This window comes from Bubalus bubalis, chromosome 17 (genome assembly GCF_019923935.1).
Source record: "Bubalus bubalis isolate 160015118507 breed Murrah chromosome 17, NDDB_SH_1, whole genome shotgun sequence".
NCBI lineage: Eukaryota > Metazoa > Chordata > Mammalia > Artiodactyla > Bovidae > Bubalus > Bubalus bubalis.
In genome coordinates this window covers 62,542,004-62,567,380 of record NC_059173.1, presented here as the reverse complement: position 1 = coordinate 62,567,380, position 25,377 = coordinate 62,542,004, and the positions used below count along the sequence as shown (strand labels likewise).

Sequence of the window (25,377 nt, the reverse complement as noted above, 5' to 3'; positions counted from 1 at the left end):
AATGGCAACCCGTTCCAGTATTCTTGCCTGAGAAATCTTATTAACAGAGGAGTCTGGTGGGCTGCAGTCCATGGGGTCGCAAAAGGTCAGACACAACTGAGCACTCAGCACACACACACGCTTGATGCTGGTCACATAATTAGTAAGATTTTCATGTGTTACTAGATCTTTATCAGGTAGGTATTATTGTCACCAACTTTCATATAGAGAGAAATTTGTCTCAAGTTACCCAAAGTAAGGTTCAGCAGATTCTAACATATCTATTACTGGCTTTAGTGGAACTAGAAACAAGAGAATCAGATTTTAATTTCAGCATTTCTTCATGCTATTTACAGAGAGTTTTGTTTTATGGAAATAATTTTGATTTTTTGCTCTTCAATTCCTTTATGGAAAATATAGGTAACTAAATATGTTTTATGGATCAGTTATGAAGGTAAATTTGATATCAGGAAGCACAAAAGTAGTTTAGGAAAAAAAAAACCTCACGCTCTTCTCTAAGGTATTATTGACTATGTATTACAATGTTTAATATGTGCTTGGCACTTAAATTTTTTGTCTGACATTAATAACTTCTGAATGACAGAGTGTATACGGGTCATTTTGTGCATGCTGTGTTTTTAGGGCTGTGTAACCAAAGCCATTATACTCTTTTCTGGGAGTTACTATGTAAAAATAATATTTGTGACACACATCCAAGGAACTGTGTGAAATATTTTATACTGGAACCTAGTTGAACTTGATAGTGAACTGAAATGCAAATAATATGGTACCTGATTACTTTATCACATAGTTTCCTTTTAATGGTATTTGCCTTCATAGAATTTCAATTTTTTAAGTATAGTAATTTTATAGGAAAAATTTGAGAGTTTAAGTTGGCAATTCCAAAGCAGCCCACTCATTGTGTTCACTAAAGTGTTCTTCCAAAAATAAATGAGTAGGCTGGCATTGTGTTTTAAACATCAAGCTAATTTTGGTTAATTATATAAATCTAAAAGCCATGGGCAAGGCAGCAATTCAGTCTTACTAGATGATGATCAGTGAAATTGTAAGACAGCTTGCTGAATGATGCCCATCAAGCTAATAACCTGAATGCATTGTGTCCAGAAGGACAGTGCCTGGCAGAGGATCAGATAGGAAGCCTTCCCAGTGCTTTAATAAGGGGCTTGTGAAAGCTTGCAAAAGAGGGTACAAAGTTAGAAACAGTAGTAACAGCTCTGATCGGAATTCAGAAACATTAGAGAAATAAAAAAACATGGTTACCATGCATAGCTAATAATTGTGTTAAATAATGGAAAGCTGGCTTGAGCAGTATGGTGGGCCATCCCTGCCTTGCTCCTTATCTCTAGTTTTTGTTTAAACAAAATGACATTCTACATTATGTGGGGCTCTCATTGAAATTAGTTGAAATTAGTATTCTGCCACAAGTGAGCAGGAAACACAGATGCAGAATAAGAATGCAGTTGAGGGCAGGGGAGTTTAGAGCACTTGATTCTCTAACAACTTTGCCATTCAGACAAGAATCATGACTCCTTTTGTACATGGTTGTAAAGTAATGATGAGCAGAAATTGTTGCTCGATTTTTGCTGCACCCAAGCTCAATTGGTGGATTTATGTTGTATCTGTGAAATAAGAGGTTGGATTTATTAAAATGCTTTTATGATTAGACATAGACTAGCCCTCATTCCATCTTATCCCTAGAAAAGGCTTATTCTCTATTGAGAAAACTTCTGTGTATTTGTCTGTTGCATGATTTCTTTATCTCAGTTGGATAACCTGTGGTTGTCTCTCAGATTTATTTAGGAAAGAGCTATGTTTCTCCTTCATCAGGATTTCTTCAGTGAGCCCAAGAATGACGTTTCAGGCTATTTTATTTCATGAAGTAATAGATTTGACTGAACTTTCTTTTTCCAGTGACCATATGGTCATTGGGAAGATCCATGACGTTATTTGTAGAAATGAATCACAGAGAAATTATGTTGCTGTAGAATCTCAACAGTTGATTCATATAATTAGGTTATTTTCCTCAGCTTTGGTACAACCTGGTTTTTACTAACCTATACATTCACCAGCAGTTAAGTGGAAGTGCTTAAGGAGACAGACAGACTTAAAAGCCATTCACAGTAACTGGGTTTTTAACAGTGATGCCTAGTTTACTCTGTAACTGTTATCAACCATCTGCCTAATGTTGTAATATCCTAACAGTTCAACATCTCCCAAGAAAATTGCATTCCTCTTCACTGTGATCTTTCATAGAGTTTGAACTGATGGCAAAAAATTAAATAAAAATTATTTGTGCCACTTACCCAGACTTATCCTGCAGTGTCACTTAAAGAAAAAAAGTCCCATGCAAACTATTATATAGAGAAGGGATAAACAACAAGGTCCTATGTAGCACAGGGGACTGTATTCAATATCCTGTGATAAACCATAAAGGAAAAGAAAATGACAAAGAATGTCTGTGTATGTATAACTGAATCCCTTTGCTGTACAGCAGAAATTAACAGAGCATTGGGATTCAACTCTAATAAATTTGTTTTAATTTCCCAGTTATCCCTATTTAACCCATTGCTTGCAGACTCTCCTAGTCATATTATTTATGAAACAAATGATATATAAAACTTCATTTACTTTTAATCTTCTTTTTAAACACATACTGTAAAATCATTCTTTGAGTAGAGTTAACATGTCAATATGTTCCTCTGGAATAAGTTCTGTGGAAGATAAATGTATTTTATAGCATACCACATGTGTGCAGTAGATGGATAGAGATTACATGAGAAAGCATCGTGCTTCTTAAGTGTCACTCAGTTTGACTGTGACTGAAGTTTATATAGGACTCTGGTACCTCATCGTATCCCCACACGTAAGGGGCAGAAAGCAACTGTCGGATGCAGCCACGGAGGGCGTTTTTAATTCCAGAAGATGAAATGTGCTTCCTCTCCTGACTTCTCTGTAAAACCAATGTGTTGTTTCTCTCCTTGGCACCCCCAGAATCTGCCCAACCTCAGCCTCATTCTTCAAGGAGAGTCCATTGTTTTTTGTTTTTTTCCTTTGTCTTCTGTGATGTAAGTTACAGATCAGGAAGCCCTGAGCATTTTTTTTTTTTAATGCATTCGCCCCATGCAAAAGGCTGCAACAAAGGTAAAAGCACTACCTTCTTGGAGCAGGAAACATCCTGGACCCTGTTCCCTTCTGATATTCTCAATTCACTTTGGGGACTATGAAATAAACACACGACAGCCCTAGAGCAGGACTCTCAGGGCTGCCATAACTGAGATCAAGCAGTCTGGACTTTGGAAATGAGTTCTATGTTATACAGTCCAGAGAGATGTCAAGAGAGATGTGGCTTCTTAGTCTTACCCACCCGCATTCAACTCTGTCTCCTCCAGGTACTCACTCTGTAACCACAGAGTAGTTATATTTCACTTTTTCTGAGCCTGAGATTTTCATCTATAAAATGAGAACCACTGTCTATAGCAGAAAGACTTGTTTGTAGGATGAAAGTAAAAGACTGCGCTTTGACTCCAGCCCCTCGGTGCTTTTCAGTTCAGCATGTGTGAATTTCCTTCCTCCTCCCCTTGAAGGTCAGAAGGTTTAGGCAGTTGGGCTGGGATCACAGTGCGGTGGGCTAGTGTGCCATCTGATGGCAGCACATGCTCACTGGAGCCCTGTGTGTCAGTATCAAATGAAGCTTTGCTCACGAGACAGGAAGTCATGGCTACTTTCACCTTCCCAGCTGGTCGGAAAGCTGTCACAGTAAGATTCTGGACACCAAGACGAACCAGCAGGAATCCTTATGGAAATAACCTAAATGTACGTATTCACCTACCTGATGTTGTTACAAGAAGAAGCAAATTTAATATTCCTCTGGATAAAAGTAATGATCGTTTAGGCAGGAACCAGATTTGGTTTTGCCATGAAGATGTGGAGTGTTCATGATTCTTTGCTGCACTCGTTCATGCATTTATGTCGAAGAAACATGTACTGAGGATAAAGATACGTCAGACCTTTTACTGGGGCGCCAAAGATGAGAAAGTTAGCCTGTACTCTGAAGAAGTCATGAGGCTTCTGGGAGTCACATGTATGCAAAGAAGAACCCAGAGAAATAAGGATCAGTAGAGGGAAATATGGGTTCTTGATAGCTCCATTGGTAAAGAATCTTTCTGCAATGCAGGAGACCCCAGTTTGATTCCTGGGTCAAGAAGATCCACTGGAGAAGGGATAGGCTACTTACTCCAGTATTCTTGGGCTTCCCTTGTGGCTCAACTGGTAAAGAAACCACCTGCAATGGGAGAGACCTGGGTTGGGAAGATCCCCTGAAGAAAGGAAAGGCTACACACCGCAGCGTTCTGGCCTGGAGAATTCCATGGACTGTACAGTCCACGGGGTCACAGAGAGTCATCTTTGGGCTTTTCTCAAGCTCAGTCAGTAAAGAATCTGCCTGCAATGCAGGAGACCCAGGTTCAATTCCTAGGTCAGGAAGATCCCCTGGAGAAGGAAATGGCAACCCACTCCAGTATTCTTGGCTAGAGAATCCCCATGGACAGAGGGGCCTGGCAGGCTACAGTCCATGGGGTCGCAAGAGTCAGACACAACTTAGCGACTAAACCAACCGACCAACAGAGGGAGGTAGGTCCACGCTGAGCCCTCCTAGGGGCCCCTGTAGTGCTCCATCCCTGTGCGATTGCACTCTCCAGTCCTTTTCTACAACGTGGTTCCTCATATAGTAGAAGATCAGTAAAATAGTCCTTAAATGAATTGAATTGACATAGGAACACCTTGGAAGTCATAATTACTCACGTGGTTAGAGATGAGCTGGTAACCATTCTCACTGTTAGTGGTCTCATGTGTGACCTGAAGAGGTTCACGGTGCTTTTGAATTTTTGTCCTGACTCACTGAATAATGATTTACCAGAAACTGATGTAATCAAATATGAATTAATGAACTAAGTTATTTGTTGTCCTGGCCACAGTTATGAATTAACCAAGAACTGAATTGTAAGTCGCTGGTTTTTTATTGCTATAGATGACATAAGTTTTAGCGCTTTTCTTCTATATTCTGAAAATGGAGGGAAATTAACAGTACCTTTTGCCAATTACGTTACAGAACAAGGTAGATAAGGAACTGAACCTGACTAGGTATGCAGTTCAACTGAAAAATGACAGTCATCTGTAGTTAAGGTTTTTAATACTCTTAAAATTTCTTGATAGTCTTTCAGGAATCCTAAAACGCTTGTCAGCATCGGTCACAATGAGGGCGAACACCCTGGGCTCTTGGGGTCATGGTCACACATGTGTTCCCCTTATTAATGGATTCTTTATAAAAATATCTCTTGACATAAAGGAAATGGTATTTATAAAACTGGCATCATATATTTAAAATTTAGTATTCTTTTGAAAAGCCTTACCCATTTTATGATGTTATGTCTATAAAATTGAGACTGACCTATGGTGTTTGTATTTTTCTGATCCTTCCAGTTGTACATGATGACTAAAATTGGCTTACCCGACCATATTCTGAAGCAATGTTATTTTAATTTTTATTCACTTATAGCTGTCTTCCTTCATATGCTCCTTCTTACCTTCAAAATGACCCACTTACTCTGTTTACTTCTTTCATATATTTCCACTTGTAGCACATAAAATATCTGATTTTTTTCTGAAAGATTGCCAGGTGTGATTTTTCTCTTTCTCAGCTCTGTTTCCTTTTCCTTTTAAGACTGTCTCTCTCTTCTTTGTTGTTTTCTATCCCTCACATTCCCTGCAGAGTCCTTAACGCTCATCCTTCCAGACCTTCCCCGTCTCTCTTCTCAGTCTTGTGAGTTCCACTCTTCCTCTGCCTGCCATCTTTTACTGTGTCTACCTTGTGTTTCTTCTTCGCTACTCTGTCCTTTCACCTACCCCAGTCTTTCCTTGCCTTTTCTTTTCCTTCCTTCATCTCCACTCCTGGAATTCTTTACTCTTGCCAAATGAGTTTTAGGCAGTTTCCTTGATATTTTTGTCCCTTTGGTTGTCTACACCTCTCTGCACGCATACACATACCCAGAGTTTAATTTGGGGCTTGCTCTTTGTTTCCCTGCTCCTTCCCTGCAGGGACTTTGTCACCATCCTCTGTATCCTGCTCACCTGTTCAGTGAATGTTTGTTGAAGGAATAACTTATTTGGCTTTTAGACTTGTGTCTCTACTGCACATACTCTTACGCTGTTGTACATGGTAGACTTGCCTGCAGTATTTTGAAAATAACACACTTTCTTCTAATATTCCTGTTACATAAAATGGTTCTGTTTTTAATTGTTGTGTGAATCGACCATGTAGTAAAAAAATAATCTAAGAGGGATATTCAGATTAATGAATGTATGCTTTAAGGCCCACTTCAGGTATTTCTGCTTCTAAATGAATTAATGTCTTCCTACTTTGTCTCTGTGATACAATTTCTGTAAATGATATAGCATTAATAAATATTGTTTATAATTACCTTTACACATATTTGTACTTCTGTTACTTGAAAAAATAATCATTTTTCCATCTCCCAAAACATTTACCACCATTCCCTGCATAGCATAGATGCTTGTTGAATATGTTAGACTGAATTGAGAGGTGTAGAGAGCAAAGAAGGTGAAAATTCAGAGAATGTTGATATTGACCAGATCTCTTCATAAGGCATAAAGCAGAAAGAAGCAGTGGATCTAAGGAAAAAATTGGAACTTAGTACATTGAGAAAGCACCAAGTATAGGAAATAACTGAGGAAACACTGCTTTTTGAAGGTTGAAAATACACAAATATTTGAATGTTTTACAGTTGAATTTTCTCAATCATGAAGAAGAAAATGTAAATAAAAATATTTGGTAATGACAGAAAGTACCCACATGTAAATAAAATGTTTATTTATTTTTTTTTCATACATGATATTACACATGTTTCAATGCCATTCTCCCAAATCTTCCCACCCTCTCCCTCTCCAACAGAGTCCATAAGACTGGAAACAAAACAGAGTAATTACAATATATAGAATTATAGAATGTACTCAGTAATGTTTGACTGAATTGAAATTTTTGTTTCATTTACACACAGTTCACTGCAGTTCAGCAGTTACCCCTGCATTTTCATGTACTGAGGGGCTCTAGTTTTATAAAGGAAAATGAAATTTCTCTCATCTTTTCCCCACTTTTTCCCCATGGGGTTAATTAGGTAATGTCATCGTCTGTCTCCTCTCCTTTGAGGATCGTAATTAAACAAAGGGATAAAAGAAAACCAGAGATAATGTCAAAGCTGGGACAGTTTGGACTCAGAGAGCTGGGGAGCAGGAAAGGATAAAGTGTCGGTGGAGAGGAGGGGGAGTGTCAGGCTGAGTGGAGTTCCAAGGAGGTGGCTCCTGGGGCGCCTGCAGCTCTGGCCCAGCGAGCACGCTCAGTGTTTCCCCAACTGGCCTCGACTCATTGTCTCAAACACATTTTAACATAAAAAATCAGCATCTCTCTGTGTTAGTCACTCAGTCATGTCTGACTCTTTGCGATCCCATGGACTATAGCCTGCTGGGCTCCTCTGTCCATGGAATTCTCCAGGCAAGAATACTGGAGTGGGTTGCCATTTCCTCCTCCACAAAATTATCATGAAAGGGGAATTAATGCATATGAATCTGTTTCTGTTCCCTTAAAATGGGTTTATCAGAGAAAATATCATACATATACCCTAAAACAGACGTAATTGTTTCTGGATATACTAGGCCTGAAAGCATGGTCTGTCCCATTCTTGGCATCTGTAAGTACACTGACTTTTTCTTTGCTATAACCGACATTCTTTTTGGTATTGTTCATAACTTTCTTCCCATGTTAACCCTTCTAGCTGAACAGATAACTATATTTATAAACTGAAAAATTGCAGAACACATCATTTTTATTTCTCTGGGGAGGTAGGATCATATTAACTCTTACAGTAGTTAGCAAAAAGTATACTTCAGAAAAACTGTGAGGATACCTTATGCTTTAAAATTTCTTTAAACAGTTGTTGAAAACCAGATTTATTCTCCCATAGGAACTCAGTGAAATTCTGTTAAAGGATACACTTATCTCCTGTTACTAAGTTTTCATTTTTTCTGATGTAGACCGATTGTTTTAAGGTGAAAATAAGATATTTTTGTCAGTTTGAAGCCAGCTAAAGCTGCTACTTTACAGAGTATGGTAGGTAATGGAGGCAATGCTTGATTTGACTCCAATTAAAGTCTTAGTTCATCCTATATCAAGGAAAATAGACACGTTTTATGTTTGTGCATATGGTTGTCAACATGTACATTACAATTTTGTAAACACTCTGCCCCCTTTACAGTTGATTGTCTGAGCTAGAAGATGTAGAGCCAGGCACTACTCATATATTTTTTTTTTTTGATTGTTAGTCATGAGTCTTTAGACTGTATTGTTTCCTCTTTCCATAAGTCTGGCATAAAATGCACATTCTTGATCATTATAGTATTTGCAGTAATAGAAAGAAAAGAAATTAAAGATTGTGCTCATTTAGTGTTCTGTTCTTCACCAAGTTTTGGTCTAATGTAATCAATTTTTGTTTTAGCATAGCAATTTCTGAAACATTTCCACCAACATGGTAGGGTACTTTACAAGCCAAGAAACCAGTCTTGATTTTTTTTTTTTCCCTTTGACAGTTCAATTCAGTTCAGTCTCTCAGTTGTGTCCGACTCTTTGCGACCCCATAAACCGCAGCATGCCAGGCCTCCCTGTCCATCACCAACTCCGGAGTTCACCCAAACTCATGTCCATTGAGTCGGTGATGCCATCCAACCATGTCATCCTCTGTCGTCCCCTTCTCCTCCTGTCCCCAATCTTTCCCAGCATCAGGGTCTTTTTCAAATGAATCAACATCAGGTGATCAAAGTATTGGAGTTTCAGCTTCAACATCAGTCCTTCCAATGAACACTCAGGACTGATCTCCTTTAGGATGGACTGGTTGGATCTCCTTGCAGTCCAAGGGACTCTCAAGAGTCTTCTCCAACACCACAGTTCAGAAGCATTGATTCTTTGGTGCTCAGCTTTCTTCACAGTCCAACTCTCACATCTATACATGACCACTGGAAAAACCATAGCCTTGACTAGATGGACCTTTGTTGGCAAGGTAATGTCTCTGCTTTTTCTTTCTTTCCAAGGAGTAAGCATCTTTTAATTTCATGGCTGCAGACACCATCTGCAGTGATTTTGGAGCCCAAAAAAATAAAGTCAGCCACTGTTTCCCCTGTTTCCCCATCTATTTCCCATGAAGTGATGGGGCCAGATGCCATGATCTTAGTTTTCTGAATGTTGAGCTTTAAGCCAACTTCTTCACTCTCCTCTTTCACTTTCATCAAGAGGCTCTTTTGTTCTTCACTTTCTGCCATAAGGGTGCTGTCATCTGCATATCTGACAGTACTTGGGTTTAAAATTCAAGATAAAGCCATAATGTTTTAAATATATATAGTAGTTTTCATTTTAGAGAATACATATTTGTTTACATGGTAGCATGAAATATGGTAATCTACATGTGTTATATATGTGCATACATGTATTTTATGTTTAAAAATTCAGTGTAGTTCTCAATAGGTAAAGTTTCTTAAGGAGTTATTTCCTGACAGGGTCATAAGAAATACAGAGCTTTTCTTGAAAAGTGAAGTGTTGGGGTGTGGTAGGAGAGAAGAGCCAGGTATTATCCAAAACTTAAAAAAAATATATGTTTTATTTATGTTCATGGGTGCATTTTCAGTCTTCCCAAGTTATCATCTGTAATCAGACCAGGATCTTCTGAAATTTTTATGCATTATTCAGCCAATCTGAATGCAAGCAGTTTTCAACTTATAAAATAAGTTTTATCTCAAAACTTGATTCCATACGTCTTTGGGAGCATGTCCTTAAAGATAGTTCCTTAACCACATAATGTTAATCCATAGCACAGAGTTCCATTCTGAGATGCTAGGAATTTTTTTTTTTTCATTTCCTTTTAGAAAATATACCTGGGCTCCCAGGAAGGTGATTTAGAGAATGACTGAAGTTGTGGACTTTTCTTTTATGAGGTTCTATAGGTATAGAGGGGTTTCCTCACTTCTCAAGTCTTGACCTTCCCAGTAGGCTTTGGGTCACAAAGCTCATAGGATGTCTAGCCTGAGTGCTGGGATGGTAGGGAATGGCGGCAGGCTTCAGAGGTGGGGATTATTCTAAATTCGGCACCATTTGTAAAACTTCTATTTCCTGTTACTTGCTTGAACTTTATGGCATAAATAAAAAAGAACACATATGATTTTGATGTAGATTAGTTTGAGGCTGTTTAGATACTTTATTGTAATGTTTAAAATCATGTGGTATGCCTCGTATGCCTACGAGTACGACCCATAGCCATGATGATTCCAGGACACATTGTTTTCTGTATAGTGATGATTGATACTGTTTTAATAGTCTTTAAATGTCTTCTTTGGGTATTCATTATTTTGCTTAATATTGCAACATAACAGGCTAGAGTTCTTTCAGAACTGAAATTTAAACTTTGAATATGAAAATATTCCATTTTGTAGGATTTTATGCTAATACTTATCAAAAATTGAGGTGAATACTGATCTTTAAGTTGCTAATATGTATCTAATTCCCCTAAAATGTTTGATTATTAAAGAACAATCCAAAAAGTATTATTTATGAGTATTTTCATTCCTTTTTGAAATTGGATATTTACTTTTAAAATCTATTAGATGGTATTATGAAGTCAGTCAACACACAGTAAATTACTATCAGTCTTTATCTTACTTGATATAATGTACAAACACATGTAATTAGTTATTTTAACTAGAGTTAAAATGGCTGTCAGAATCCTTGAAACTGTTTATAAAAGAAAAATTTATCACTGGGTTATGATATTAATGTTATAACTCAGCAGTAAACCATTTCATGACATGAAAAAAATAGAGTGCCTCTCTACAGTATTACCACTGTTTCTCTTGAACAAATAATAGGAAATTGTGGTACCCTTGTGAATGAATGGCATTTGTTTCTCAGGAGCAGCCTATGTTACTAATTGTGGGGAAGGGGGGGGTGTCCATCCTTATCTATTTTATCCAGTCACACATGCTAAACAAATACCATAAGTAAGTGTTACCATAGGTGATCTTTGCTCTGGTTTGGGGTGAGGTTTGCTAGGGCTGTACCTATTGTTAGGAAGGGGAAGTCCTTGTCCCCGTGTTACTGTAATGCCCTTATTTGTTTAGCTCTCGAAAACTAGATCTTTAAAATTTTTGCAACTGTGAGTAATAAGTGTAAACTGCCCTCTCTGTGGTCTCTCATGACTAGATTCTGGGTCAACTTCAGGATCTGTGACATGCACGTCACAGGACCCATTACATCACAGTTGTGTGCATTTTAAAAACACCCCCAAAACACAGTTAGGTATATCCAAGTTAATCAGAGCCCCCCATTACTAATTTGTATGCAGAATTTCAGTAGTTAACAGGAAACCGCCAACCAAATAGCACCCCACCCCGGTGGCCTCCCCACTCCCTGTTCCCAGGTGAAACATGTTAAGACTCTCCTCAGGTGTTTACAGTAAGGATTGTAAGGTTCTGAGGGAGGTGAACATGTTCCATGGAGTTTGCTGCACTCTGTTTATTTTAGGATGATTTTCATACTTGTTTAAGGAAAAAGAAGTTTATGAATAATAATCAAGTAGGACTATGAAATCCCACAAACCAAATTATCCCATGTATATTACAATCAAATTTTATATTATTAATATATAATGGTTTGTTTAAATAAGCCTGTTGAAATACTTTTCCCTATTTCAGGAATTATAAATCAAATTAGAAATTTGTTCAGAGTTGCTTGCATTCTGTTGACTTTTAGAAAAATCCAGATTTTCTTCTTATTGTATGATTGGCTTCTGGTAATTATTTTCATTATAATTTTACATACATAAGTACATTTTATATACATACATTACTTCTTTACGTATTTTATATTTTTCATATGGTTTATAATATAAGGTTAGCATAATCCACCTTATAGCAAATTTAATCCCTCATACACTTCTGTGTACTTCTATAATTTAAATCTTGAAAATAAAAGTGAACCAAATTTTTAACTTTTATTTTAGAATTCACAAAATTATATTCTTATTTTACAAACATGGTGGAAAATTCTTCTATCCTAACACATCCTTTTTTCTGCTTTTAACTTCTTACATTATCACTTTATCATGATCTTTCCATTTAGTATGGCTATAATTATTGCAATAAACAAATAGTCTTCTCTGCCCAGAAGATAAACAGTGAACTTGAACACATATTTCAGAATTATGTTTCCCTCTGTCTCAGATCAATGCCTACCATTATTTTCCTTGGAAATACAGGCTATGTCTAGGTAACTATCCTGACTAAACTTGTATATACCCACCCTTCCAGAACTCCAATAAATTATTTGCCCCTTGTCTCTTTGTCCATCTTGTCCATCTGTTCTTAACTGTAGTTCCCTTCAAACACTTAACATATTCGGAAAGTTCATGCTACGTGCTTTTGTTTTATTTTTTTAAAGCTTTTCTCTCCTGCCTTTCTCACCGGCATGAACTTGCCGTTTTTCCCGTGCACCGGCTTCCTCCTGCCTATTGAACATGGTGGCCTGTCTTTTTCTGCTTGTTGGTCTGGGCTGAGGGCAGGGCAGGCAGGGCTCCAGTGCCCCTGGGGAGGCTCCCTGGGTGAGGCAGACTCTGACACCACAAGGTTTACCTGTCCCAACACTGTGATGGGCTTCCCCAATGGCTCAGACAGGAAAGAATCTGCCTGCAATGGAGGAGACCCAGGTTCGATCCCTGTGTGGGGAAGATCCACTAGAGAAGGGAATGGCAACCCACTCCAGTATTCTTGCCTGGAGAATTCCATGGACAGAGAAGCCTGGAGGGCTACAGTCCATGCAGTTGCAAAGAGTCAGACTTAATAGAGTGACTAACACTTCCACTTTCAAACACATCTGTATTATGTTCCCTCTATTTGAAAATATTTTATATTAAACTTTACCAAAGAGATTGGTAGAGTATTTCAAGCTCTAGAAAGGGAATACTGATACAGATTTTTTTTTAATTTAAAAAGAAATTTTTATTCTTAAAAAACATGAATCTGCTATGGGTGTACACGTGTTCCCCATCCTGAACCCCCCAAACAGGTATTTATGGTACAGTTTTGAAAGAGGATATATGCAGTGTCCTTGAAATCAAGTTGGGACATCTAGCAATCCTAGTTCTACAGCACTGAGATAAAATATAGGAGGCTTGGTAAATCTTATTTTAGGGAATTCCCTGTAGTAGAGAAAGGCCACTCATTCCCTCAGGCCTCTGACATCAGTCGTCAGGGTGGTATCATGGCCATCCGTCTGTTTCTCCTCCTGCAGCAGTAGTTGACATGGAGACATTTTTGAAGCAAGATAGATCTAAGCGACTTGTCCACTGCTTCTTGCCTTGTTGCTGTTAAAACCAGAGGAACGCCCTTCCTCAACATCACCACCTTTCTTCACTATTTTTAGGCATTCTGAAATTTTTTTCACCAGCTCTGGTGGAACTACTTCTGACCACTAAACAATGGCACATTTGCTTTGATATCAATGCCATTTGCCTCATTTTAAAAACCTGCTACATCTTTTCTCAGATCCGTTCCAAAAGCAAAAGCCTAACTTGATTTTTTTAAACTTTTGGGAAATGCTTCTGTGATTGGTTTTAAGAACGTCAGGAAAATGATTAAAGTTATTTCGGTGCAAGTTAACAGTTGTCTTTCGTTAAGTACAGATTTTCACAACCTTGGAAGATAATTAAATGGAGTATTAATGCCAACTGTAAAAATATGAGTACCTTTTATTTGAAGGACAACCACATTTCACTGAAAGCAGGAAAGACTGGCATATTTACTTAAACAAATTCCAAAGGCATTTTCACACACACACGCACATACCATGACTAAACAGTGAAAGTGTGTATTTAAATCCTGATTCAGTACTCATGGGGGCACTTTGTTTAATCTCGCGTCTCTCATCTCAGTTTTAAGAAGTAGAAGTTACACTGAGTTAACTGAATCTAGACTTTTCATTTTGATTTTTCTTGGTTTGAGGAAGCACTCTTTCAAGCAAGCTTGATATATTTTGTAAGAGTGAGGAAAATAATTTCACATGGACTCAGAAGTTAACACATATATCAGTATTCCTCTACTTTCCAGTAGAGATTTGTCCACTCCCCTGGCCACACCACCCTCATTCCTGTCCAAGAATATGACTTCAAACTGTGGGGATTTTAGTGGATTTTGATAACTGGTCAAGGACTTAGAACAATGCTGGCATATGCTCGGTGCTTAGCAATGGTGTCGAGTAAGTGAAAGGAGGGACGGATCAGCTGTTCAGCACCTACTTATTGCTCACAGCCCGTGACCTCTGTGCTTGGAAAAAGACCTGGAGGTAATGAGAAAGGAAGTATAAGTGAGGTAGCTAGACGAAAAGGTGGCTCCCCTACTGGCAAACATCTAAATGCCCCTTTCAGTGTAAATATTTAAGCACGTTCAGTGTTTGCTCTGTTGTTGTTTAGCTGCGAAGTCCTGTCCGACACTTTTGTGATCCCATGGACTGTAACCCACCAGACTCCTTTGTCCTTGGGATTCTCCAGGCAAGAATACTGGAGTAGGTAGCCATTCCCTTCTCCAGGGGATCTTCCCAACCCAGGGATGAAATCCATGTCTCCTGCATTCCCACCAGGGAAGCGCTAACGTCTGTTCTATGAAGACCAAATATACTCTCATCTCTGATGATGATAGTAGCTTTTTTCTCAAAGCCAAAATATGTACGATAGTGGGGTTAGGCAGAGGAAGTGAGACAGAAGACAGAGCTGGAAAGGAAGAAGAAGCAAAGTATTTGGTAGATATTTTTTCCTTTATTATTTTTTTTCCTTAGGATTAAAGTAGGTTACAAGATACCTGAACAAAACGATTGCTCAGGAAATAAATAAATCATGCATTTTTATGTACCTTTGTTTTTTTATGTACCTCGTGGAGCAACATTGAGTCAGCACATGGGTGCGTATGATCTTTGCTAGCCAAAAGGCAGCCTTTCTGAAACCTTGGGCATCACGTATTTTTGGAGGGAGGCAATCAAAGAAACAGCCCCAAACATCAAACCCTAAGAATAATAAATCCCCAAAGAAAGTACACAGGATTCTGTCATTGTTCTGTTCATGTTAGGTCAGGAAATGAGCAGGCAGTTTTATTTATTAACTTTTTTAAACTAGCATTTCATCTGAAAAAACATAAAAGTGATGAAATTGATCAGAAAAAAAGTGAACAAAGTATGACACAACATTTTTTTTTTTAAATTATAGCCAAGATTGCTGGGTTATATGATAATGGAAGGAAACTCAGTGGTCTGGGTGTGGAATAAGCAATAAGGAATTGGAATAAGCAATATTAAAGTTCACTTCAATACTTGAGTGTGTTACTTTGAAGACCTGCTTAATAGAATGCTGTTGCCCACCTAAGAGTAGATGATCATTTTGTTGATTTGGAAATGCTGTACTGTGATAGACCCTAGTTTTATCATTAAAGCCTGTGGCAGAAATGTGTTAAATGAAACTGTAAGAAATGCCTGAATTGCAGGTAAAAAGCACAGGAGCACAGCAATTTCACATGGCTTGATCCTGCAAACTGTGCTTGAGTGGGAGAAACTTGAAAGGGAGCCCTGTAGGCACTTCAAGGCAAGCACAGGCAACTTTTGATGGAACAGTATAGCATTGATCCCTGGTGCTGAAGACTATGGGGGCGGGGGCGGCGGGGCGCCTCTGAATTTCTTTGCAGACTCAGTCACCAAGCCTACTGACTAGTGCCCTGTGCTGGCTCCTACTTAAGCCTCTGTTATTTTCTTCCGAGGGCATTCCTAATGAAGAATACCTGCACAGCAGGATTCCTGCATGTTCGAGGGTATGTGTGCGTTCCTCTTGAGCTGTCTGTACACACATGCCTTCTTTTCAGAGCTTATCAGTGAGGTCGGTCATGTTCTGGATCAGCATTTTGCAGCTCTGACCAAACCTCTCTTTGTGGTGCTGTCTACAGACAGGAGCAGCCCCTAGTCACCCTGCCTTCAAGCAGAATGAGGACAGAGTGGCTCTTTTTGTGTGTGGTTAGACTTAGGGTCCCATGAAGAAAACCCTCATAACTAGAAAAATTCCTTAGTGTTTTGAAAAGGGACACATTTTTTTTGCCTGTTAAAAGCTAAGGTATGAATGGGAAAGATTTTTTTTCCTGATAGATTCCGTATACCTTTATTGAAAGATCATTTCAGGTATTAAGCTTATCTGAATGCAGTGATGTCATTTCACAATTACAGAATTAACCCTAAGAAAATAAGCTTATTATTTGGGATTTATTTTTCATTTTTTCCCCCTAACTCTCAAATGATGATGCCTCATTGATTATTCAGACACTGAGATGATAAAGAATGAGTTTATTTGATTCAGTTAAAATAAGCATTTCTTCAGACGTTTGATGTTGTACTAAGATGCTGTTTTCGAAGTCATGATTACCAAAGGGGAAAGGTGGGTGGGAGGGATGAATTAGGAGGTGGGGATTAATATATACACATTACTGTATATAAAATAGATAATCACCAAGGACCTACTGTATAGCACAGGGAACTCTACTCAATATTCTATAATAACCTATATGGGAAAAGAGTCTGAAGAAGAATGGATATATAAATATGTATATCTGAATCAATTACCTTGCTCTACACCTGAAACTAACACAACATTGTAAATCAAAATAAAATAAAAATTGTAAATCATATAAAATAAAAATTAAATGTAAAAAAGATGCTATTTTTAATATTTCAAGGGTGATAACTCTGCTCAAAATCAGATATTGAGTAGATTTGAAGTAAATATGGCATGGTGCCCCATCAGGAAAAGTGCTAGAACATTGTCATTAATTTATAGATTTTGCAATGAGCTTCTCTAAATCTGTCACAAGTAAATTGTTGAAATAATGAAGGCTACCTCTCTATCCCATGTGAGAATCCTGAGTATGAGGCAGGTAGCATACAAGGTCGGAGAAGGCAATGGCACCCCACTCCAGTGCTCTTGCCTGCAAAATCCCATGGATGGAGGAGCCTGGTGGGCTGCAGTCCATGGGGTGGCTAGGAGTTGGACACGACTGAGCGACCTCACTTTCACTTTTCACTTTCATGCATTGGAGAAGAAAATGGCAACCCACTCCAGTGTTCTTGCCTGGAGAAGCCCAGGGATGGGGCAGCCTGGTGGGCTGCCGTCTATGGGGCCTCACAGAGTCGGACACGACTGAAGCAACTTAGCAGCAGCAGCAGCAGCAGCAGCATACAAGGTGCCATTTGCGAAACCTCTGTGAACTTACAAATGAAGTCTTACATTGCAGCGGTCATAGCTGAATCAAGTTGGCAAATCAGAGAGGGATACCAGTGGTGATGAAAACGATTATTTCTAGAATTGAAGGCAACTCAGAGAAAAGCAGCTGGAGTTTTGGACTCATTACTTAAACTTGTAAAAAGAAGCCATATCCTGTTGCTCAGAGAGGCCACGATGAAGCATGTTTTTTCATCAACTTCTTGCAAATGTGATAAACAAAAGACATACGGAACTCAGTAATTTCTAAATAACTCAGGCTCAGGCCCCATAGCTCGGCCCAGTGCCCGGCAGCGCTCAGCGTCACAGGCTCCTGCAATGGCATCGAAGTCCGCGTCTTAGCGTAACTCAGGGAAGAAAACTTAAATCGGGTTTAATACTTATAGTACGTTTGTTTTTTCACAATTTTCGTTTTTGTTTACTTTTCCAATTTAATTTCTATTTTATCTTGGAGGCTAGCTGAATTACAGTGTTGCATCCGTTTTGGGTGTACAGCAAAGTGATTCAGTTGTATGTATACATATATTCATTCTCTTTCAGATCCTTTTCCCATATAGATTGTTACAGAATATTGAATAGAGTTCCCTGTGCTATACAGTAGGTCCTTGTTGGTTATCTATTTTTATATATAGTACAGCATATAATTAATTCAAACCTCCTTATTTATCCCTCCCCTTTGGTAACCATAAGTTTGTTTTGTAAGTCTGCGAGTCTGTTTCTGTTTATAGTATGTTTCAAAAGCAAAGTCACTGTGATTAAAAAGTCAAGCAAGCAGTTTGTGATAATCTTCTTAAAATAATAACTTTATACACTCAAGCAAGTATTTGGAGGTAATCTCCTTCAAAAATACTTTATAAAGTACTGACCCACCGATTGTGTGATTAGCTCATGATTCCTTCTAAGGGGATTCTAAATACATTTGTTGCTGCTGCTGCTAAGTCGCTTCAGTCGTGTCCAACTCTGAGCGACCCCATAGACGGCAGCCCACCAGGCTCCTGCATCCCTGGGATTCTCCAGGCAAGAACACTGGAGTAGGTTGCCATTTCCTTCTCCAATGCATGAAAGTGAAAAGTGAAAGTGAAGTTGCCCAGTCATGTCCGACCCTCAGCGACCCCATGGACTGCAGCCCACCAGGCTCCTCCATCCATGGGATTTTCCAGGCAGGAATGCTGGAGTGGGGTGCCATCACCTTCTCCACTAAATACATTTACTAACTTATAATATACATTTACTAATGTATGACACACATGCCAGTGATTACAGAGGCAAAATAAAATGTGGATGCATTTTTTAGCACATATACTTGGTCATTGTATTAGCAACCACTGATTGGCATATATATGCTCAATAAGTGTTTCTGGAGATGATTTGGTGTTAGAGCTTTAGAGACTTTTTATGTGCTCAAGTTACAAGGTAATAGTTTTATGAAAAAAACAATTGCCCTAAATGTGGAAGCTTCTTAGCAGAAAAGATGAAGATTCTTTTTCATAAGGCTTATGTGTGTATCTTACATATGCAGGAAAAACCACCATCAGTAAGGCCAATAGTGACCACATCCCAGCTGTCCTCCTTTAGTCTTGTTCCCTTGATGGCATCAAACACTGTTGGTCTGCCATTCTTGAGCTCCTCCCTTTGATTCCAAGAAGCTGCATCCTCTGCCTTCTTGCCTCTTTGGTCTTCTTTCCTCAGGTTGGTTAGCAAATTCTTTCCCCACCTAACCAGAAATGTGTTTTCCGTAGATTTCCATCTGTGACCTTCTTTTCTCCTAATTTCACCTTTTGCCTGGGTGACTTCATTCATTGTTCATGAATAAAATCTAGAGTTCCCAATCTCAAAGAGTCACTACCTCTTTAGTATGTCCCAGCTTTTGTCTTCAACATGTTTTTCCTGCTTCCTCTTTTCAGTGGTCCTTAGTTTCCTTCCAATTTATCAGCTCTTTTTGCTGCCATTGTCTGTACTGTACGTATTAAAGTTGTCATCAGTCAATTTGTGTCTGTCAGCGTGGTCGATCTTTGTACCCATCTCTCTTTATTTTCTGTGTCACTGTTTTAATTGTTTACCAGGTGTTTCAATTCATAATCCTAGAATCATCTCTAGCTACTGAATCTGGTCTTAGAGATTCATGAAGTGGGCCTTTCTCCATATTTGTCAGGGTATAACTCATCGAGTTCTGGATTCCAGTGCATTTGTCCTCGTCTGGACTTTTTTTCTTGGTCTAGCTCATTTTCACCTTGCCCAGTTTCTTCATGAAGTTTTCCTTCAATCCAACTGAAAGTCATTGGACTCTCTGTGGATTATGATTTCTTTTCAAGCCATGAAAAGTGAAAGTTGCTCAGTCATGTACGACTCTTTGCTACCCCATGGACAGTCCATGAAATTCTCTAGGCCACAGTACTGGAGTGGGTAGCCTTTCCATTGTCCAGGAGATCTTCCCAATCCAGGGATCAAACCAAGGCCTCCCACATTGCAGGCAGATTCTTTACCAACTGAGCCACAAGGGAAACCCAAGAATACTGGAGTGGGTAGCCTGTCCCTTCTCCAGTGGATCTTCCCAACCCACGGATCAAACCAGGGTCTCTGGCATTGCAGGTAGATTCTTTACCAACTGAGCTATCAGGGAAGCCCTTTTTAAGCTATGCTGCTGCTGCTGCTAAGTCGCTTCAGTTGTGTCCAACTCTGTGCGACCCCATAGACGGCAGCCCACCAGGGTCCTCTGTCCCTGGGATTTTCCAGGCAAAAATACTGGAGTGGGTTGCCATTTCCTTCTCCAATGCAGGAAAGTGAAAAGTGAAAGTGAAGTCGCTCAGTCATGTCGGACTCCTATCGACTCCATGGACTGCAGCCGACCAGGCCCCTCCGTCCATGGTATTTTCCAGGCAAGAGTACTGGAGTGAGTTGCCATTGCCTTCACCAATTTAAGCTATGGATGACTGCTTTTACACAGTGACTTTAATATTTACCCGTCTCCAGGTCTTACCTAGAGTGTAAATTCATTGAGAATAAAATCCATTTGCTATCTTTGTGTTCTCAGAAGTACTTTCACATAGCTTTTGTTTAGTAAAAAAAATCATTTGAATAAAATGATTCATTAACTGCACAGTGGCCAGTAATTATATTTGATCATTTGTTTTGTTAGAAAATACATTTTCAGCTAGATTTTAATGTTTTCCCTATTTCCCAAAAAATAGACTTTGCATATTTTGATCAAATGTGAATTTGTTTAGCCATAGTTGAAAGATAAAAAGTCACTTGAATGCCCTTCTATCATAGATTCTTACCTTTAAAATGAAATTTTGCCCATATTAGGGTGGGCTTAAGCTTCCTGTAATCCAAAATATTCTTGCCTTTTTCTTCCTTTTAGATCTCTACCAAAATACTTCCCTGCTGTGCTGAAGCTACCCTCTGTTGATTATTATTTTAAATCTTTTACGGGAAAATTGCATTCACTTAAATGAAATTTAGTGTGTAGAAAATACTTACCTTATTAAACAGAGCCACTGTAATGAATATTACTACTGGTGTAAACTGTTGTGAAAACAAACAAAAGTAAATTGAAAAGACTAATCAGCCATTGTTGTGCTTTACATGTTCTTTTCCAAACTATTCATATCCTTGAGGTTTCCGTATCAGGTAGCTGTATGGTAACTATCTGTAAATTTTATTTATGTACCTGAGATTGGAAGACGTGAACCAAGTATTTAATTCCTGTCTATGGTACACTTTATGGTACATTAAAAAGCAGAGACATTACTTTGTCAACAAAGGTCCGTCTAGTCAAGGCTATGGTTTTTCCAGTGGTCATGTATGGATGTGAGAGTTGGACTGTGAAGAAAGCTGAGAGCCAAAGAATTGATGCTTTTGAACTGTGGTGTTGGAGAAGACTCTTGAGAGTCCCTTGGACTGCAAGGAGATCCAACCAGTCCATCCTAAAGGAGATCAGTCCTGGGTGTTCATTGGAAGGACTGATGTTGAAGCTGCAACTCCAATATTTTGGCCACCTGATGTGAAGAGCTGAGTCATTGGAAAAGACCCTGATGCTGGGAGGGATTGGGGGCAGGAGGAGAAGGGGACAACAGAGGATGAGATGGCTGGATGGCATCACCAACTCAATGGACATGAGTTTGGGTGAACTCCGGGAGTTGGTGATGGACAGGGAGGCCTGGTGTGCTGTGGTTCATGGGGTTGCAAAAAGTCAGACATGGCTGAGCGACTGAACTAATATGGTATACTATGAATTGCATCTTAAGAGAAGGAATCTTATTTAGTGATGAATCATCTCCTGAGACATTAATGATCTTATTGTCAAAAATAATACCATTAAAGAAAATAGACCACAAGAATCACTCCCAAACATTCCTCCTAAATAATGGGAAAACTACAGTGAGATCAGATCAGATCAGATCAGTCGCTCAGTCGTGTCCGACTCTTTGCAACCCCATGAATCGCAGCATGCCAGGCCTCCCTGTCCATCACCAACTCCCGGAGTTCACTCAGACTCACGTCCATCGAGTCAGTGATGCCATCCAGCCATCTAATCCTCTGTCATCCCCTTCTCCTCTTGCCCCTGATCCCTCCCAGCATCAGAGTCTTTTCCAGTGAGTCAACTCTTCGCATGAGGTGGCCAAAGTACTGGAGTTTCAGCTTTAGCATCATTCCTTCCAAAGAAATCCCAGGGCTGATCTCCTTCAGAATGGACTGGTTGGATCTCCTTGCAGTCCAAGGGACTCTCAAGAGTCTTCTCCAACTCAGGTTAAAAATTGTGACTCAAAATATATGTTTATTAAAACGAAAGGAAATAGCAAAAAAGTGTTGGTTTTTTTTTGCCTAATTTGTGTGTAGATGAAAATAAGCATTTTAGTAAACTAGTTATTAAGAGTTGATTTGTTTTTGAAATGTATTTTTTGTATACTGAGTGTTCTCCAGATTCTTAAATTTATTTTTCCTTATATAAAAAAGTATGTGTTTGAATCTCAATAATTGTTTATCCTAATGACCTTATGGGGCTGTTCCCAGTTGCATGTACAGAAAGAGAGGAACCAGAATTTTTAAAATGGATGCTTGAGTCTATATTCACACAGAACACTGCCTATACAGTAAATAATCAATATGGTTATTGTTGTACCATTCTCTTATACAGTATTTTTAAAAATCTTTTTTTTTTCCTGTCGCTAACCAATGTTATGCATGCTTGTATAAATTTACAGCACTACAGAAAAATATGATATAGAAAAGTAGAATTATCTGTAGTTCTGTTACTGTGCCAGTCAATAATCAGTTCAGTTCAGTTGCTCAGTCGTGTCCGACTGTTGCGACCCCATGGCCTGCAGCATGCCAGGCTTCCCTGTCCATCACTAACTCCCAGAGCTTACTCAAATTCATTCCATTGAGTCGGCGATGCCGTCCAACCATCTCATCCTCTGTCGTCCCCTTCTCCTCCTGCCCTCAATCTTTCCCAGCATCAGGGTCTTTTCCAATGAGTCAGCTCTTCACATCAGGTGGCCAAAATATTGGAGTTGCAGCTTCAACATCATTCCTTCCAATGAACACCCAGGACTGGTCTCCTTTAGGATGGACTGGTTGGATCTCCTTGCAGTCCAAGGCACTCTCAAGCGTCTTCTCCAACACCACAGTTCAAAAGCATCAATTCTTTGGTGCTCAGCTTTCTTTATAGTCCAACTCTCACATCCATGCATGACTACTGGAAAAACCATGGCTTTGACTAGATGGACCTTTATTGGCAAAGTAATAACATCTCTGTAATACCAATTCATACTGGCTGGAATTTAAATACCACTAAATGTGTGACAGTGTTGTAAGTGCTCTTGAGTATATTGATTAATTTAGCCATAGAGAAGAAAGAAATAATGCCATTTGCAGCAACATAGATAGATAGAGCTAGAGATTATCATACTAAGTGAAGTAAGTCAGAGAAAAACAAATACCATATGATATCATGTATATGTGGAATCTAAAATATGACACAGATGAACCGATTTATGAAACAGAAATAGACTCATAGACCTATAAAACAAATGTATCATTACCAGGGGAAAGGGGGTTGAGGGAAGGATAAATTAGAAGTTTGGGATTCGCAGATACAAATGAGTATATACAAACTAAACAACAAGGTCCTAATGTATAGCACAAAGAACTAGATTCACTATCGTGTAATAAAAAACCATGATGGAAAAGAAAATACTTTGACAAAAATACTTTGTATTTTTTTACAATAAAAATCGGATTCCTAAAAAAATATGTGTATATACACACACATATATATGTTTGTTTTGATTCATTTAATCTATAAGAACCCTATCAGGTATGACTTGTTATCACTGCTTCTCAAATGACAGAACTGGCCCAGAATGGTTAAGTAACCTGATATACTTGTTCCCAGTTTTTTCTTTGGGTAGATTATCATTTGATATTATTGCTATTGTATTATTTACAAAAATAGGAACAGAACATACTGATGCTGTTTTAACACGGTCAGGTCCAAAACAAACTCCCCTGAACCACCAAAACTGCTCCTCACTCCGCTATGTAAATACAAATAGCCCCAGCATACAATTTTTCTGCAAGTCTGGTCAGTACTATCTACTTAAAGAATGAAAAGGCCCTTTCTCACTGTCTTCACTCCTTTAAGCGGAATCCAAGCTGTTATCATCTCCTGCCTGGATAATTGCCGGAGTCGTCATGGCTGGTCTCCCCACTTCCAACATCACCCACTCCTGTAGTCCATTCTCCAGGCAGCAGCCAAAGTCTGATTTTTAAATGTCACTCAGATCATGTTACCCTTCTGCTTAAAACATCTCAATATTCACATCCCTCGTGATGGTACTGAAAATAGCACCCTGAGTCATCGTCATAGCCCTGGAGACCCGTGTGGTCCCTCTCTGTCTTCTTGGGCCCCACCTCCCACCTCCTCCCATCTCCCTGCCTCCTTGCAGCCACATTTCCATCTCTGGACCACGTCATGCTCATTCCTACCTCCGGGACTTTGCACTTTCTCTTCCCTTCGTTGTCACTTTTGCACGGTCGGCTCCTGTGTCCTTTCAGTCTCCCCAAAGCAGCCTTCACAGGCGACCTTTCTAAAGAATCCTAACCCTCCAGTGCCCCATCCAATCTTGATCTCTGTCATTTTCTTCAAAGCACTTACCACTATCTGAGTTTATTTCCTTATTTCTGTATTGTCTTTTTCTCCTTCTGTGGGAAAAACTCCATGAGAATAGGAATTTTCTCATTCATCCGAGTGCCTAAAAAAGGCGGGGCATATCAGGCTTTCAATGAATAGCTCAATTAATGAACAATTTAGACACCAGCAATAGGAGGATGTTTCCTGAAGTATTATTTGCGGATGCCTCTGAATTCTCACTTTGCTCTAGATTGCTGAATGAATGCTTGAATTGATTGCACATGGAAAGAAACTTTTCAGCAGCTACAGATGTTGGTAAAAGCATCTCTGATTAAATTAAAGTACAAAAGACAGGTTTGCTTAATTCTTACTGAGTGGGCTTCAGAAATGACACAGAGTATTCTTGTTGTGTGAAGAATCCTGGTCACTGAATAGCAGACCAATCACTGCAGTGTTGTTAGGTAATTGTTATGAAGATGGGGAACAACACAGTGATTCCTGGGAAAGCAGAACATGGTGTATTAGCATTCACAGCCAGATCCTCCAGTTATATTTTGATCAGTAAAAGTTCCTTTTTCTTGCACAGCTTCTTATTGCTTCTCCCTAAACATCCAGCTGTTTTGAGAAGAAAGCTAGCCCAGTAAGTGCTTTTAATGATGGGTTAGTATAGCCCCTTCCAGTTGTCACAAAAATCAGTATGAACCTTTGATTAACCTCTTCAACTCTTCACTGAATCATTAGAACTATTCTATTTGATACTGAAAATACTTGCATCTTACTTGTATTTCCCAAAGAGAGACACTTGTCTTTACAAGTGGAAATACAATGCTCACT

The 25,377-nt window shown here is 39.0% G+C and overlaps 1 protein-coding gene across 9 annotated transcripts in view; it reads left to right on the top strand.

The window, feature by feature from the left end:
- Positions 1-25,377, top strand: part of NR3C2 (nuclear receptor subfamily 3 group C member 2) — a 437,470-nt gene that overhangs the window by 184,539 nt on the left and 227,554 nt on the right. The gene's annotated exons all lie outside the window — the stretch shown is intronic.